This window comes from Pristiophorus japonicus, chromosome 18 (genome assembly GCF_044704955.1).
Source record: "Pristiophorus japonicus isolate sPriJap1 chromosome 18, sPriJap1.hap1, whole genome shotgun sequence".
Lineage (NCBI taxonomy): Eukaryota > Metazoa > Chordata > Chondrichthyes > Pristiophoridae > Pristiophorus > Pristiophorus japonicus.
The window spans coordinates 100,100,709-100,115,100 of NC_091994.1; the positions used below are offsets into that span (position 1 = coordinate 100,100,709).

Sequence of the window (14,392 nt, forward strand, 5' to 3'; positions counted from 1 at the left end):
ATGGTGGCCACAAATCCTGACCGAGCCATCCGCTTTAAGGACAAGAACGATGGGGCTTGCCCAGTCACTGAAAACAACAGGCGAAATTATGCCCTCTTTTAGCAGCCTGTCCAACTCACTCTCAATTCTCTCATGCATCACATACGGCACGGCTCTGGCTTTGTGGTGCACTGGTCTGGCGTCCGGTGTGATGCGTATCACTACTTTGGTGCCCTTAAAAGTCCCGACACCTGGTTGAAAAAGTGGCTCGAATTTCTGTAGGACCTGTGACCATGAACTTCGCTCCACAGATGAAATGGCGTGCACATCCCCCCCCATTTCCAGTTCATCTCGGCTAACCAGCTCCTCCCCAAGAGTGCGGGACCATTTCCTGGGACAATCCAGAGTGGCAGCCGGTTCTCCGATCCATTGTGTGTGACCACCAAGTTTGCATTGCCTAGTATTGGGATGATCTCTCTGGTGTACGTCCATAACTGCGTATCAATGCATTCCAATTTGGGCCTGTTAGCTTTGTGTGCCATAGTTTTTCAAATTGTTGAGCACTCATAAGGGACTGACTGGTTCCTGTGTCCAGCTCCATGTGTACCGGGATGCCATTTAATAGAACTTTCATCATCATGGGTGGCATTTTGGTATACGAGCTGTGGACGTCTGCCACATGAACCCGCTGGACTTCAGCATCCATAGCTTGACCCCAAGCATCACCCTGCCTTGCAGACCCCTCGTCTGCTTCCTCTGCCTCGTAAACTAGCCTCGCTACGGGCTTTCTGCACATTCTGGCCAGATGTCCCTTGAAGTTACAGTTTCTACAGATAAGTTGTTGAAACGTACAGGTTTTCGCAGTATGTTTGCCACCGCACCTCCAGCATGGGCTGAGATTGTTGTGAACAAAGGAACTGTTAACAGGCATTTCTCTCTGATTGTCTCTTTGATTACTCCTGAGCACTCTGTTGCTGAGTGTCGATGGTCCCATCCCGGGATGCATTGTCCCTTGTGATGGCATGAATTGCCGATCCCCCTGCCATTGTCTCTGTTGCTGGCCCACCCTAGAGTCTGTTGCTGCCTGGGCGGTGTTGAATTGCCCTTGCCTGCCTGCGGGGTTCTGAGTCTCGTTAACAATGTTAGCTCCCTGTTCCATCGCCACGTTGGAACCAGGGCTACGCGTGTAAATTATCTTGGTCTCCTCTTCCGCTGCCTTGAAGGTCTGAGCTATCAAGGTTGCCCTTTCCAAAGTCAAGTCCTTGGTCTCAATAAGCTACCTGAAAATCCCGGCATGACCAATGCCCTCAATGAAGAAATCCCTTAACATCTCCCCCCTGCAGACTTCTGTGAACTTACAGAGGCTGGCCAAACGCCGAAGGTCCGCAACGAAATCCGATATGCTTTGTCCCTCCCGACGCCGGTGTGTATAGAACTGGTGCCGGGCCATGTGTATACTGCTCGCCGGTTGAGGTGCTCACCGATCAGAGTGCTGAGCTCTTCAAAGGACTTATCCGCCGGCTTCTCGTGTGTGAGCAGGTCTTTCATCAGCGCATACGTCTTGTATCCACAATTGGTTAGTAGATGCGCCCTCCGCTTGCCAGCCGCTTCCTCTCCCAGCCAGTCCTTCGTGACAAAGCTCTGCTGGAGCCTCGCAACGAAGTCGTCCCAGTCCTCACCAACACAGTACCGTTCCTCTGTGCTACCGGTGGCCATCCTCGTGGGTCATTGATTCCCGTTTCTCGTCGCCAAATGTCTTGTCCTTACACCCTGCTATAGAATCACACGAGGCATGTACTGCAGACAAGGTCACTATGTGACCTGAACCTTTATTCCCAGGACCAAAGAGTGATGACCCTCCGTGGGACCTCCCTTTATATACCTGGGTGACCAGGTGAGGAGTGCCTCCCACAGGTTCACCTCCTGTGGTCAAGGTGTGCATTACTCAGGTGTATACAGTGTACAGTGTTGTTACATAAAGGTTACAGTTGTGTGAAGGTTGCAAACATGACAGATATCTCTCACTGCAGGCCTGGTATCTCTCACTGTGGGCCCGGTATCTCTCACCCCGTTCTATTATCAAGTCACTTACTCATGTTGGGTTAAAGTTCTATGAAAGCAACTAGCCCTCCAGTACCTCAGCCAAGTCCCAATTGTTCATGGGTAAAGCAAGCTAAATGACCACGGAGGGCACCATAGGCATGTCTGACCACAGACACACACACACTGGGAGCAATGTGGACCTTACCTGTTTGAGCAATACATAGAGTATACACTATAATGATATTCTTGAGCTGGCTTTGCCAGATCTGGCGAGGACAGCTCCTGCTTCTGATGATGTGCAATTTAAGCAGTGCGCATCGCTCCTGGTGTCTGATTGGCCCGGATCATTAAATCGATTCTACGGGAAGGGAGGTCAGGGGCTGGAGGTGAGAGATGGAACATCTGCAGATGACAGGCTTGCTCTTGTAAAAGTCAAAAGAAATACATGTGTTCATTTCACAGATGAAATCTACAGATGTTTCAAATAGGCGCTTGTACTTGACCTCATTCCTTCAGGCTCATAAATATATCCAATGCTACATTGAAATTTCTGCTCTTCACCAGCCGCCTGACTGCCTCAAGTGGTGTCTTGACAAATTCTGTGAGTTTAAACTGTTTCTCCGTAAAAGTCCATCTGGCATTCGTTCTGTTCCCCTTTCAACCACAACACACATTATCCATCCCAATAAATGTTACTCGCATCTTTGCTTTGGTTTATGTCTCTCCCACATGTGGAGAAATTGTAATTTTAAACATCCATAACTCCCTGATTGGGCCAGATTTGGATGATATGTGGGGAATGTTTGGCACTCATCCTCCAGAATTGATTGGTACATCAGCAAAGATTCAGGGAAGGGCACTGGGGGTGGTTCTCAAGGTTTCAGAGGGTTGTGTTAGATCATGAGCTGGTGTGGGGGATCCAACCCTTAACTGGGAGTTTATTGCATTGCAGAATTTTATTCCAAATCTAACGCAGTCCATTCCTGACCCAGCAGAGCTATACTCCGGATCTAACCCATTCCATTCCAGATCTAGCAGTGTTATACTCCGATCTAACCCATTCCATTCCGGATCTAGCAGTGTTATACTCCGATCTAACCCATTCCATTCCGGATCTAGCAGTGTTATACTCCGATCTAACCCATTCCATTCCGGATCTAGCAGTGTTATACTCCGATCTAACCCATTCCATTCCGGATCTAACCTATTCCATTCCGGATCTAGCAGTGTTATACTCCGGATCTAACCCATTCCATTCCAGATCTAGCAGTGTTATACTCCGGATCTAACCCATTCCATTCCGGATCTCGCAGTGTTATACACCGGATCCAACCCATTCCATTCCGGATCTAGCAGTGTTATACTCCGATCTAACCCATTCCATTCTGGATCTAGCAGTGTTATACTCCGATCTAACCCATTCCATTCCGGATCTAACCCATTCCATTCCGGATCTAGCAGTGTTATACTCCGGATCTAACCCATTCCATTCCGGATCTCGCAGTGTTATACACCGGATCCAACCCATTCCATTCCGGATCTAACCCAGTCTATTCCTGATCTAGCAGTGCTATGCTCCAGATGCTAACATAAGAGCATAAGAAATAGGAGCAGGAGTCGGTCATTTGGTCCCTCGAGCCTGCTCCATGATTCAATAAGATCATGGCTAATCTGATCTTGAACTCAACTCCACTTCGCTGCCCGCTCCCATTCCATCGCTGTCCCAGCAGAGTTATGCTCCGGATCAAATCCATTCCATCGCTGACCCAGCAAATGTTTGATGTTGCAACTGACTGCTGAAAGAAAATCAGAAGTGCTCCATTCTCCAGCGCTGTCACCCCTCACCTCCGAGAACATAACATTCACCCAAAAAAAACTCTTCAAAAACACACAAGAAATACCACTGTGGTACACAAGGCCCCCTCACATTCCAGGCTTTGTGCTTTGCCCGATTAGCATTCACTACAGCACTACAGTAAGAACAATGACGAATGCTGCTTTATTAATGAGCAAAGCATCCTGTGGACAGTCTGTGATCCATTAACGTTGCAGCAGAAAGGCTTTTCAGGAACATGTCGCAGAGAAATCTCATGGCAAGATGTGGAGGTGTAGAAATATAAGCATCCCTGGGACTCCCTTTGAGTATTCAGTGTCATTAGCAGATTTCCAAGCACATGTTTCCTGCCACTCCACATCTGGGAAACTGATGTCCTGAACATTTCGATTGCTAACATTGCATAGTGGAATTAAACAAATGCAAAGAAACCAAAGCAAATTCCTCAATTCGCAGCAGTCGTTGCATGAACTTTAAATAAAAATATTTTATATATTTTATTTGGTGCTGAGATGTTAATGGGGGACTCCAGCGCCAAAAGAAAAGCGAATCCATGACAGAGAAAGAGCACGCTCCTCTCTTCCCTCAAACCTCAACTTTACCCCTGCACGGGACGGGTTAATCTGGTGGTTACATGTTGCTGCGGTAGGGACATGTGGTGAGGTCCACAGATGTCTTGGTGGAGGCCAAGAGCAAGTTGCTGGGCCCCCCCCCCACACATACACACACACACACACACACACAACCACAGCCCTTCTGTAACTCAGTGTGTAAATGCAGTGAACCATACAAACCATGATCGTCCCAGGCTCCAGTCTGTGCTGATCTGAAGCCAGGACAGAATTGAGCTGATATAATGCCCCGTGGGCGAAGGTTACAAGAGTTCCCACCCCACATCGCCTTCTAGCGACCCCTGCTGGAAGGTGCGTGAATGACGAGTGATGGCAGCACTGCTGTCGTACTCGCCTGAGCAACAGAGGCCGGGTGGTACTGGACGAGTAACCCAGAGTGAGTTTAAATCCCATCTCGACAAGTTGTGAAATTGGGCAATAAGTAGGGCGAGGGGACGGAGGGTGAAGTACCAGAGGTGCCCTTGGAATTGTACTGCTGCATTAGCCCGTGCCTTTGGGAGAAGATGGGGCGGGAGATGGAAGCAAAACAGAATAGGGAGAGTGAGAAAAGAAAACAAATTAAATTAATTAAAACACCGCTGTCCTCAAATCTCTCTCTCCGAACAGCAACAAAAAGTGATAATAGTCCAATGCCAGTATAATCCAGATCCCATCACTGCTTCAAGCACTGGATGCCACACTATATGAAGCCACTGCAGTAAATCTGTCCGGCTCTATTGGACCCAAGGGTACGATTCATTAAACTAGCCATAAATCCAACTGACTACAGTCACATACGTCAACACACACATGCCCCACGGCCCTGCTGAGTGACATCGTCTGACAATAAAAGTACCTCTGTTCCTGCATAGTTTGCACTTCAGGCGAACACTTCTGACATTCTGTGCTGTAGCCAGGCAAGTGGGAAAATAAATGCTTAAATAGCAGTAGATTAATCCTAGACATGTATAAGGGGAGGGCAGAGGAAAGCCATTAGGTCCTGGCCTTTGGCCCTGCCCTTGCCCTTCGCTCCATCTGTCATCACTTCTCTCTGGAGGCGAGGGCCTCACTATCCCGGCTCTATCCCGTGTCCTTCGGTAGGTCTAGCTCTGCCACTGGAGCCATGCACGGCCCATGATTTCCTGATATCCACCACTGGGGAGGCAACTTGTAAAATCAAATCAGTGCAAAGACAACACAGCGCTCCTGAATTATACACCATGGGGTGTATGGTGTATATGCTTAATGGGGCACACTGCCCCTCAGTAGCATATTGCCTGCATCAGTTGTGGCTCTGTTGGTAGCACTGTCACGTTTCTGAGTCAGAATGGTCGTGGGTTCAAGTCCCACTCCAGGGACTTGAGCACATAATCTAGGCTGACACTGCAGTGCAATACTGAGGGAATGCTGCACTGTCGGAGGTGCCATCTTTCAGATGAAACGTTAAACTGAGGCTCCATCTGTTCTCTCAGGTGGATGTAAAAGATCCCATGGCACCATTTAGAAGAAGAGCAGGGGAGTTCTCCCTGGTGTCCTGGCCGAGATTTATCCCTCAACCAACATCACAGGGGATGGAGGTGGAGAGGGATTGGATCTCCAACCCCCACCAGGATGGTCTGAGGTCCCGCTACTTCTTCCTTGAATGGAGGCCCAAACAAACAGTCCCCATTCACCACCACCCTCATCCGCCTGGTGGAGCATGTTCTCACATTGAACAAATTCTCCTTCAACTCCACTCACTTCCTTCAAATAAAAGGTGTTGCTATGGGAGCCCAGGCTGGCCTCCCACACAAACTACCCGACGCAAACTTGAGATCATCCAAACCTCGGCTGCTCGTGTCCTAACTCGCACCAAATCCCATTCACCCATCACCCCCTGTGCTCGCTGACCTACATTGGTTCCAGGTTAAGCAACAATGCTTTCAAATCCCTCCATGGCCTAAGACCCCTTAAGTCTGTAACCCCCTCCAGCCCCACATCCCCAGAGATATCTGTGCTCCTCTAATTCTGGTCTCTTGAGCATCCTGATTTTAATCGCTCCTGCATTGGTGGCCGTGCCTTCAGCTACCTGGCCCCTAAGCTCTGGAATTTCCTCCCTAAACCTCTCCACCTCGCTATCTCTCTTCTCTTTTAAGATGCTCATCTGCCCTCAACCAAGAACTCCCCTCCACCGTTATTGACAGGGCCCTCGACTGCGTCCGTCCCATTTCCCGCACTTCTGTTCTCACTCCTTTCCCTCCCTCCCAAAACCACGATAGATTTCCCCTTGTCCTCACCTTCCACCTCACAAGCCTCCACATTCAATGGATTATCCTCCGCTATTTCCGCCATCTCCAGCGTGATGTCACCACGAAACACATCTTCCTCTCTCCACCCCTTTCAGAATTCCGAATGGACTGCTCCCTCCGCGACATCCTGGCCCCCTCCTCAATCACCCCCAGCCCCCCCCCCCCCCCCCCCCTTACCACGGCACCTTCCTGTGCAAGTGCAGGAGATGCAACACCTACCTTTTTACCTCCTCACTTCCCGTGTCTAGAGCCCCAAACACTCCTTCCAGGTGAAACAGGGGGTCACCCACCCATGGAATGACCTCCATCTCATTCGGACCAGACATCCCTGGAGTTTCGCAGACCCACAGCCCATTGGGAGTGAGCACAGGGCCTGACAGTTCGGAGTCTGTCTGGAGACAATGGTGAAAACCTTTTTTGCATTCTTTAAAAAAAAGGACGTGTAGTTCTTTCAATTTGGTGTACTGTATTCGCTGCTCACGATGTGGTGATCCCTAAATTTGGGAGACAAAATGCAGATTGGGTGATGGCTTTGTGCAACACCTCCGTTTAGTTGCAAGTATGACCCCGAGCTTCCGGTTACCTGTCATTTTAATTCTCCGCCCCACTCCCGCTCTGACCTTTCTACCCTCGGCCTCCTACACTGTTCCAATGAAGCTCCACGTAAGTGCGAGGAAAAGCACCTCATCTTTTGATTAGGCACTTTACAGCCTTCCGGACTCAACATTGAGTTCAACAATTTTAGATCATAAAAACTGCCCCCATTTTTTTCCAGACACCTCCTCTAGACCCAGATTTTGTTTCTTTAGTTGTCCCATTACTGTGGCCTTTTGCCTTGCACCATCAACGCTTTTGTCATTTAATCTCTCCTGCCTTCCATCCTATCACAGACCTTCCCTTTTGTTCTTACCTCCCGTGCCCCCTTTCCCTGCCCCTACACGGACGCTGCCTGACCTGCTGAGTATTTCCAGCATTTTCTGTTTTTATTTCAGATTACAGCATCTGCAGTATTTTGCTTTTGTACCACCGATTATTTGGTCATTTGGACCTTTAAAGCGTAGTCACTATTGTTGGAAACATGGCAGCCATTTTGCACACAGCAAGCTCCGACAATCAGCAACGAGGCGATGACCAGATAATCTGTTTATAGTGATGTTGATTGAGGGATGAATATTGACCAGGGCACCAGGGAGAACTCCCCTGCTCTTCTTCAACCCCATAGAAGAAGCAGAGGAAGAACACGATGTAGAGTTCACTCCACCACAGGTGACCGAACACCGGAACCGAAGGGAGGAGAGCCCAGTCACTGTGGGCAGTCTGGATAGGCCTGAGGCACCGCAAACAGCAGACACTCAGGCCAGTGCCCAACAACCGGAGCCCCAACTCAGGCGCTCTACAAGGGAGCGTAAACCACCAGAGAGACTCAACCTGTGATCCCAATAAGACTTTGGGGGGAGGTGATGTCATGGATTCAACCAGCATTGTAACCCATGTATAAACTGACCTAAGTTGTACACTGTGAGAACACTGACCACTAGGTGGGAGACACTCCTAACCTGGGCCTTCAGGTATAAAAGGGGAGGCTCCACCCACCTTCATCATTTGGAGTGCTAAGGAATAAAGGACAGGTCACAGGCTGACCTTCTCTCAAGCATGGGCCTCATGTGCATTTATACTGTATAGTAAGGACCTATCAGTCCCAGCATCCGCAGTCTTTTGGGTGAGAGATTTGCACTACCCTTTGTTCCTGATTTCGCTCCTGAACGGCCGAGCTCTGATTTTAAGATTAAGTCCCCTTGTTCTTGATTCCCCTACGAGGAAATAGTTTTCCTTTACCTTCCTTATGGAATCGTTTTAACATTTTAAACCTCTCGATCTTCTATACTCAAGGGAATGCAAGCCACGTTTGTGCAATTTAAGTTTAAATTTAAAACAGTTTAAGCGCTGTTTGCCCACGTGTGAGTGAACGTAAGAACATAAGAAATAGGAGCAACAGTCGGCTGTACGGCCCCTCGAGCCTGCTCTGCCATTTAATATGATCATAATTGACCTTTGACCTCAATTCCACCTTCCCGCCCAAATGGGTGTGTGTCTGTACGAGCCAGTTTGTGCATTTGTGTGTGCGCGCGTACACTTATGCAGGGCTGCATTTGTGTGTGTGTGTGAGTGCATGCGTACCTATTTATATGTGTGATTATACCCCACCATTGTACAAGGTGTTTGGCATACCTGTGCAATATACCTGCCCCGTTGACATATGCAGGGCAAGTGAGTGAGCTTAATGTATGGTACAAAAGTTGATTTATTTCTACTTGGAGGCTCAGTTGCCACGGAGAGTTGGTAACTGACTGATTACCATCTGCTTCAGATTTAATAGCTAACAGCATGACTGCCATCCCATTCAGGAATGTGTCTTATGCAGTGAGGCGCCTTTGAAATCTGCTCCAAGTCTGTAGAGCAGGACCTTGATTGATGGCGAGCGGCATGCTACCTGTCTCGATGAGAGGATTGAGCAGCTCCGCTGGTTATACCAGCATTGTAACACGATTTGGGAAAGCTTTCCGATTCTGTGCTGCCAGTGGGGTGTCTCACCCGCCTGGAGCTAAAGTCGAAAACTGACCCCTTGCCTCTCCGTCAGTGTTGGAGAGAGGCTTAAAAATACAAAGGGAAAAAACACCAGCTTGCTGCGGAGTTTCGAAACCTTATTAACCCAGTAAATTAGTCCAGACCAGGAAGGTCCTGGCTTTGATCCCTGGTCTGTGCTGAGTTAGATGACCTCTGTTAGGGCAGGAGCAGGGGGCGCAACAATTGGCCTTGACACCCCTGGGGAGAGGGGAAATAAATTGATCACAGTTCCCCAATTCAGATTGCTGCTGCCCTGGGAGTGTTTGATGGGACAGTGTAGAGGGAGCTTCACTTGTATCTAACCCGTGCTGTACCCGCCCTGGGAGTGTTTGATGGTGACAGTGTAGAGGGAGCTTCACTCTGTATCTAACCCGTGCTGTACCCGCCCTGGGAGTGTTTGATGGGACAGTGTAGAGGGAGCTTCACTCTGTATCTAACCCGTGCTGTACCCGCCCTGAGAGTGTTTGATGGGACAGTGTAGAGGGAGCTTCACTCTGTATCTAACCCGTGCTGTACCTGCCCTGGGAGTGTTTGATGGGACAGTGTAGAGGGTGCTTCACTCTGTATCTAACCCGTGCTGTACCCGCCCTGGGAGTGTTTGATGGTGACAGTGTAGAGGTAGCTTCACTCTCTACCTAACCCGTGCTGTACCTGCCCTGGGAGTGTTTGATGGGACAGTGAAGTTCCTTTGCTCCAGAGGCACAATCATCACCATCAAGTAAAACCAACAGTAGTTTTAAAGTGGATTTCAGTTTCGGTTCTCTCTGTAGAAATGCTGTCTTGGTCTTCAAAGGCTTCATGTTTTCTAAGCCAGGGGTTTGAAGTAGCCTTTGACAGTGTGCGATTTCAGTCTGCCTTACTCTGTGCTGTTAATAAAGTGTAAATGGTATGTTTTACTGGAAAATCAGACCTCCTCCAGGAACTGTGCCAAACACAGTCAGGAGATTGATCTTGTAATGTGGAGACAGAGCAGGTTAGCTGTTAAAAACAGCCCAACTTGCACCAAGTGATTTATTGACAGTGATTCAGTGATAAACGGAGTGTGGGCACAAGGGTTCTGAAGTGAGAAAGTATGAGCGGTCTTTGATATGACGAGCTATTTTGGCCACAGCTGATTGGACTGTAATTGGAAGCACCCCTGTTTTGAAATGATTTATTGTTCCCTAAAAGGGCAGGTAGATGGAAGTCTGGTGCTGCCGTATCTGAGCAAGGTTTTCCGGAGCTTGTCCCGTATCTGAGCAAGGTTTTCCGGAGCTTGTCCCGTATCTGAGCAAGGTTTTCCGGAGCTGGGCAAATGTAAGGCGAAGGTTGCCATCCAGTAGGTGACCCCTCTCTCTCTCACCTTGAGCCTCCAGCACTGTGGTGGCCAGCCTGTCTTTTCCCTCCTGTTTCTCCGAGGCTGCAACTCCACCTGGAGTCACATAGGATCATACAGCACAGGAGGCCATTCAGCCCATCGTGCCTGTGAAAGAGCTCGCGAATTAGTCCCATCCCCCTGCTCTTTCCCAATAGCCCAGCAAAATTTTCCTTTTCTAATATTTATCCGATTCCCTTTTGAAAGTTACTATTGAATCTGCTTCCATCACCATTCCAGATCATACCAACACAGTGCGTAAAATAAATTCTCCTCATCTCCCCCCCCGGTTCTTTTTCCAATTATCTTTAGACGGTGTCCCCTGGTTACTGACCCTCCCGCCAGTGGAAAAACACTCCATCTTCGCCGTGTTGAAATCAAGGCTCACCCTACAATCCCCCACTCAAACACATTCTCTCCCAGGGACTCCAAACTCTGGCACTCCTCACCCGTGTCATTCTTCCTTTTTGCTTCTATACTCTCATCATCATTGTGATGTTATGTATCGATGTGTGTATCGTCCTGGTACCTTAAATGTAATGTAAGCACAATGCTACACCACAGAGGGCGCTGTGGTGGGAGACCTGAAAGTACCTGCACGAGGCAGTATAAAAGGCTGCCCACCACACCTGAGAGGCACTCTGGAGCTGTTCAATAAAGGACGAAGGTCACAGCAGTTAGACTTACACCAGACCGTGTGGAGTCAGTGATTTGTGTGCTACATACACCACATTGGCGACGAGGAAGCGGACGAACTCCACGCAACTATGGCTACTCTGGGCTCGCTAAAGGATTTTACCGTGGGCAATGATTGGGAGGCCTTTACGGAAAGGCTCGAGTACTACTTCACAGCAAATGACCTGACGGAGGACACGGACGCAATGAGAGAGAAGCGTAAGGCGATATTGCTCTCCAGTTGTGGAGATGAGGTTTACTGTCTCGTCAGGGATTTGCTGGCACCTGGGAGCGCCAGGGACAAGTCATACGAGGAGCTGACTGAAGTCATTCGTGACCAGTTGAAACCGAAGGAGAGCATCCTCACGGCCAGGTACAAATTTTACCATCACTGCAGACCCGAGGGCCAGGATGTCACCAAATACGCTGCGGACCTCAGGAGACTCGCGGCGCCGTGTGATTTTGGCGCACACCTTGACGAGGCGTTGCGGGACGTTTTCGTTATGGGGATTGGCCACGAGGGCCTCCTTCACAAGCTGCTGGCCACGGAACCCACAGTCACTCTGACAAAAGCCATCGCCACCAGCAGGGCGTTTATGACCTCGACTTGCAGCACCAAGCAGATGATCCACACAGTCTCGAACCCGGCAGGCACTGTCCACAGGATAGCGCCCACCACGGACAAAACTGCAGAACGTGGCTCTGCCCGGGGCAGAGAGCACGGACCTCGGGATCCTGGAGCTCAGAGTCCGCTGAGGGGGGCCAATCAAGCAGCACCATGCTGGCGTTGTGGAGGAAGCCATGGGGCTCACCGGTGCAGGTTTGCGGAGTACACGTGCAATACCTGCCACGTTAAAGGCCACCTTCAGCGTATGTGTAAAAGAAATCGGATTCACCATGTGGCTGAGGAGATGGGGGATGATCCACCATCCAGCGAAGAGCAGGTAGAAGATGAGGTGTTTGGACTGTCCACGTGTACCGACAATTCGCTCCCAGTGATAAGAGAAGTAAAAATCAACGGAGTCCCTGTGAGTATGGAAGTGGACACGGGCTCGGGTCCGTCGTTGATGAGTCGGAGAATTTTTGATAAACTGTGGATTAATACCAGCTGCACGGCCCAAGCTGGCCCCGGTCACGGCGAAACTGCGTACCTACACCAGGGAACTGATACCTGTTCTTGGCAGAGTGGAGGTGCAGGTATCCCACGGGGACGAGACGCACGGTTTACCTTTGTGGGTCGTTGCAGGCGATAGGCCGACACTCCTCGGCCGGAGGTGGATGGGGACGGTCCGTGGGAGCTGGGAAGACTTCACCACTGCACAGTCTGCTGCTCCCCGGGGTGCTGCCGTGCCCCGGGTCCCCAGAGAGCAGCGCCGGCCGAGCTGGAGCTGCAGCCTCAATCCCCCCACAGGCAAGTCCCAACCCCGGACCTCAAGACACAGAGATCCTGCAGCCTTAGCTCCCACAGGCAAGCAGCCCTGCAGAAGGGGGGGGGGGGGGGCGCTGCGGGCGGGATGCGAGGGATCCAGGATGGCCGGCGGATCGGAAGAGCCTCGCCGAGGAGCTGTTAGCGTCAGGCGGCGGCAGCAGCTGAAGGTCGGGGGCCACGGCGGCCGCATGGGAGGCCGCTACGGTGGCCGCCGGAGAAGCGACGAGGACGGCCGCAGGAGAGGCGGCAAGTCAGGTGGCAGCGGAGGCTGCGACGGCGGAGGGCATCCGGTGCGGCGGAGAGCAAGATGGCGGCGGCATCGTGTTCAGAGCAACAGAGCATCAAAGATGGCGGCGCCCAAGGAGCAGCCTCATGGAATCCTCCTGCATCAAAGATGGCGCCTTAAAAAGGAAATGCACCCGGGAGTCTTAAAAGGGCCTTACCATGAGGTGGTCCCCACAAAGGACTTCTGTAAGGCAGAGCGAGTCTAAAATGAGCTATGTTAATGTGAGATGGCGAATTTATAACAAGAATTAATTTTTTTATGCTGAATGGCCACTGTAATTGTGTAAAATAATGGATATGAAGTACAATTAATGATAAGGGCTAACAAGGAAATCAGGGATCCGTTATCAGTCAATGTACCAGTTAATGTACCAGATAACATGTACCATACTAACGCACTGTCTATGCCTACCTGCCTTCCGTTGGACAAGTGTGATGTTATGTATTGATGTGTCTATCATCCTGGTACCTTAAATGTAATGTAAGCACGATGCTACACCACAGAGGGCGCTGTGGTGGGAAACCTGGAAGTGCCTGCAACAGGCAATATAAAAGGCTGACCATCACACCTGAGAGGCACTCTGGAGCTGTTCAATAAAGGACCAAGGTCACAGCAGTTAGATCAACACCAGACCGTGTGGAGTCAGTGATTTGTGTGCTACATACACCACAATCATCATCATAGGTAGTCCCTCGGAATCGAGGAAGACTTGCTTCCACTCTTAACATGAGTTCTTAGGTGGCTGAATAGTCCAATACAAGAACCACAGTCTCTGTCATAGGTGGGACAGATAGTCGTTGAGGGAAGGGGTGGGTGGGACTGGTTTGCCGCACGCTCTTTCCACTGCCTGCGCTTGCTTTCTGCACATTCTCGGCGACGAGACAAGGTGCTCAGCGCCCTCCCGGATGCACTTCCTTCATTTAGAGCGGTCTTTGGCCAGGGACTCCCAGATGTCAGTGGGGATGTTGCACTTCAGGGAGGCTTTGAAGGGTGTCCTTGTAATGTTTCCGCTGCCCACCTTTGGCTCATTTGCCATGAAGGAGCTCCGTGTAGAGCGTTTGCTTTGGGAGTCTCGTGTCTGGCATGCGGGCTATGTGGCCTGCCCAGCGGAGCTGATCAAGTGTGGTCAGTGCTTTGATGCTGGGAATGTTGGCCTGGTCGAGGAGCTAACATTGGTGCATCTGTCCTCCCAGGGGTTTTGCAGGATCTTGTGGAGACATCGTTGGTAATATTTTTCCAGTGACTTGAGGTGTCTACTGTACATGGTC

The 14,392-nt window shown here is 50.2% G+C and overlaps 1 protein-coding gene across 3 annotated transcripts in view; it reads left to right on the forward strand.

The window, feature by feature from the left end:
• LOC139228935 (multiple epidermal growth factor-like domains protein 6) overlaps nucleotides 1-14,392 on the forward strand; it is a 487,750-nt gene that overhangs the window by 67,751 nt on the left and 405,607 nt on the right. The window lies entirely within an intron of this gene.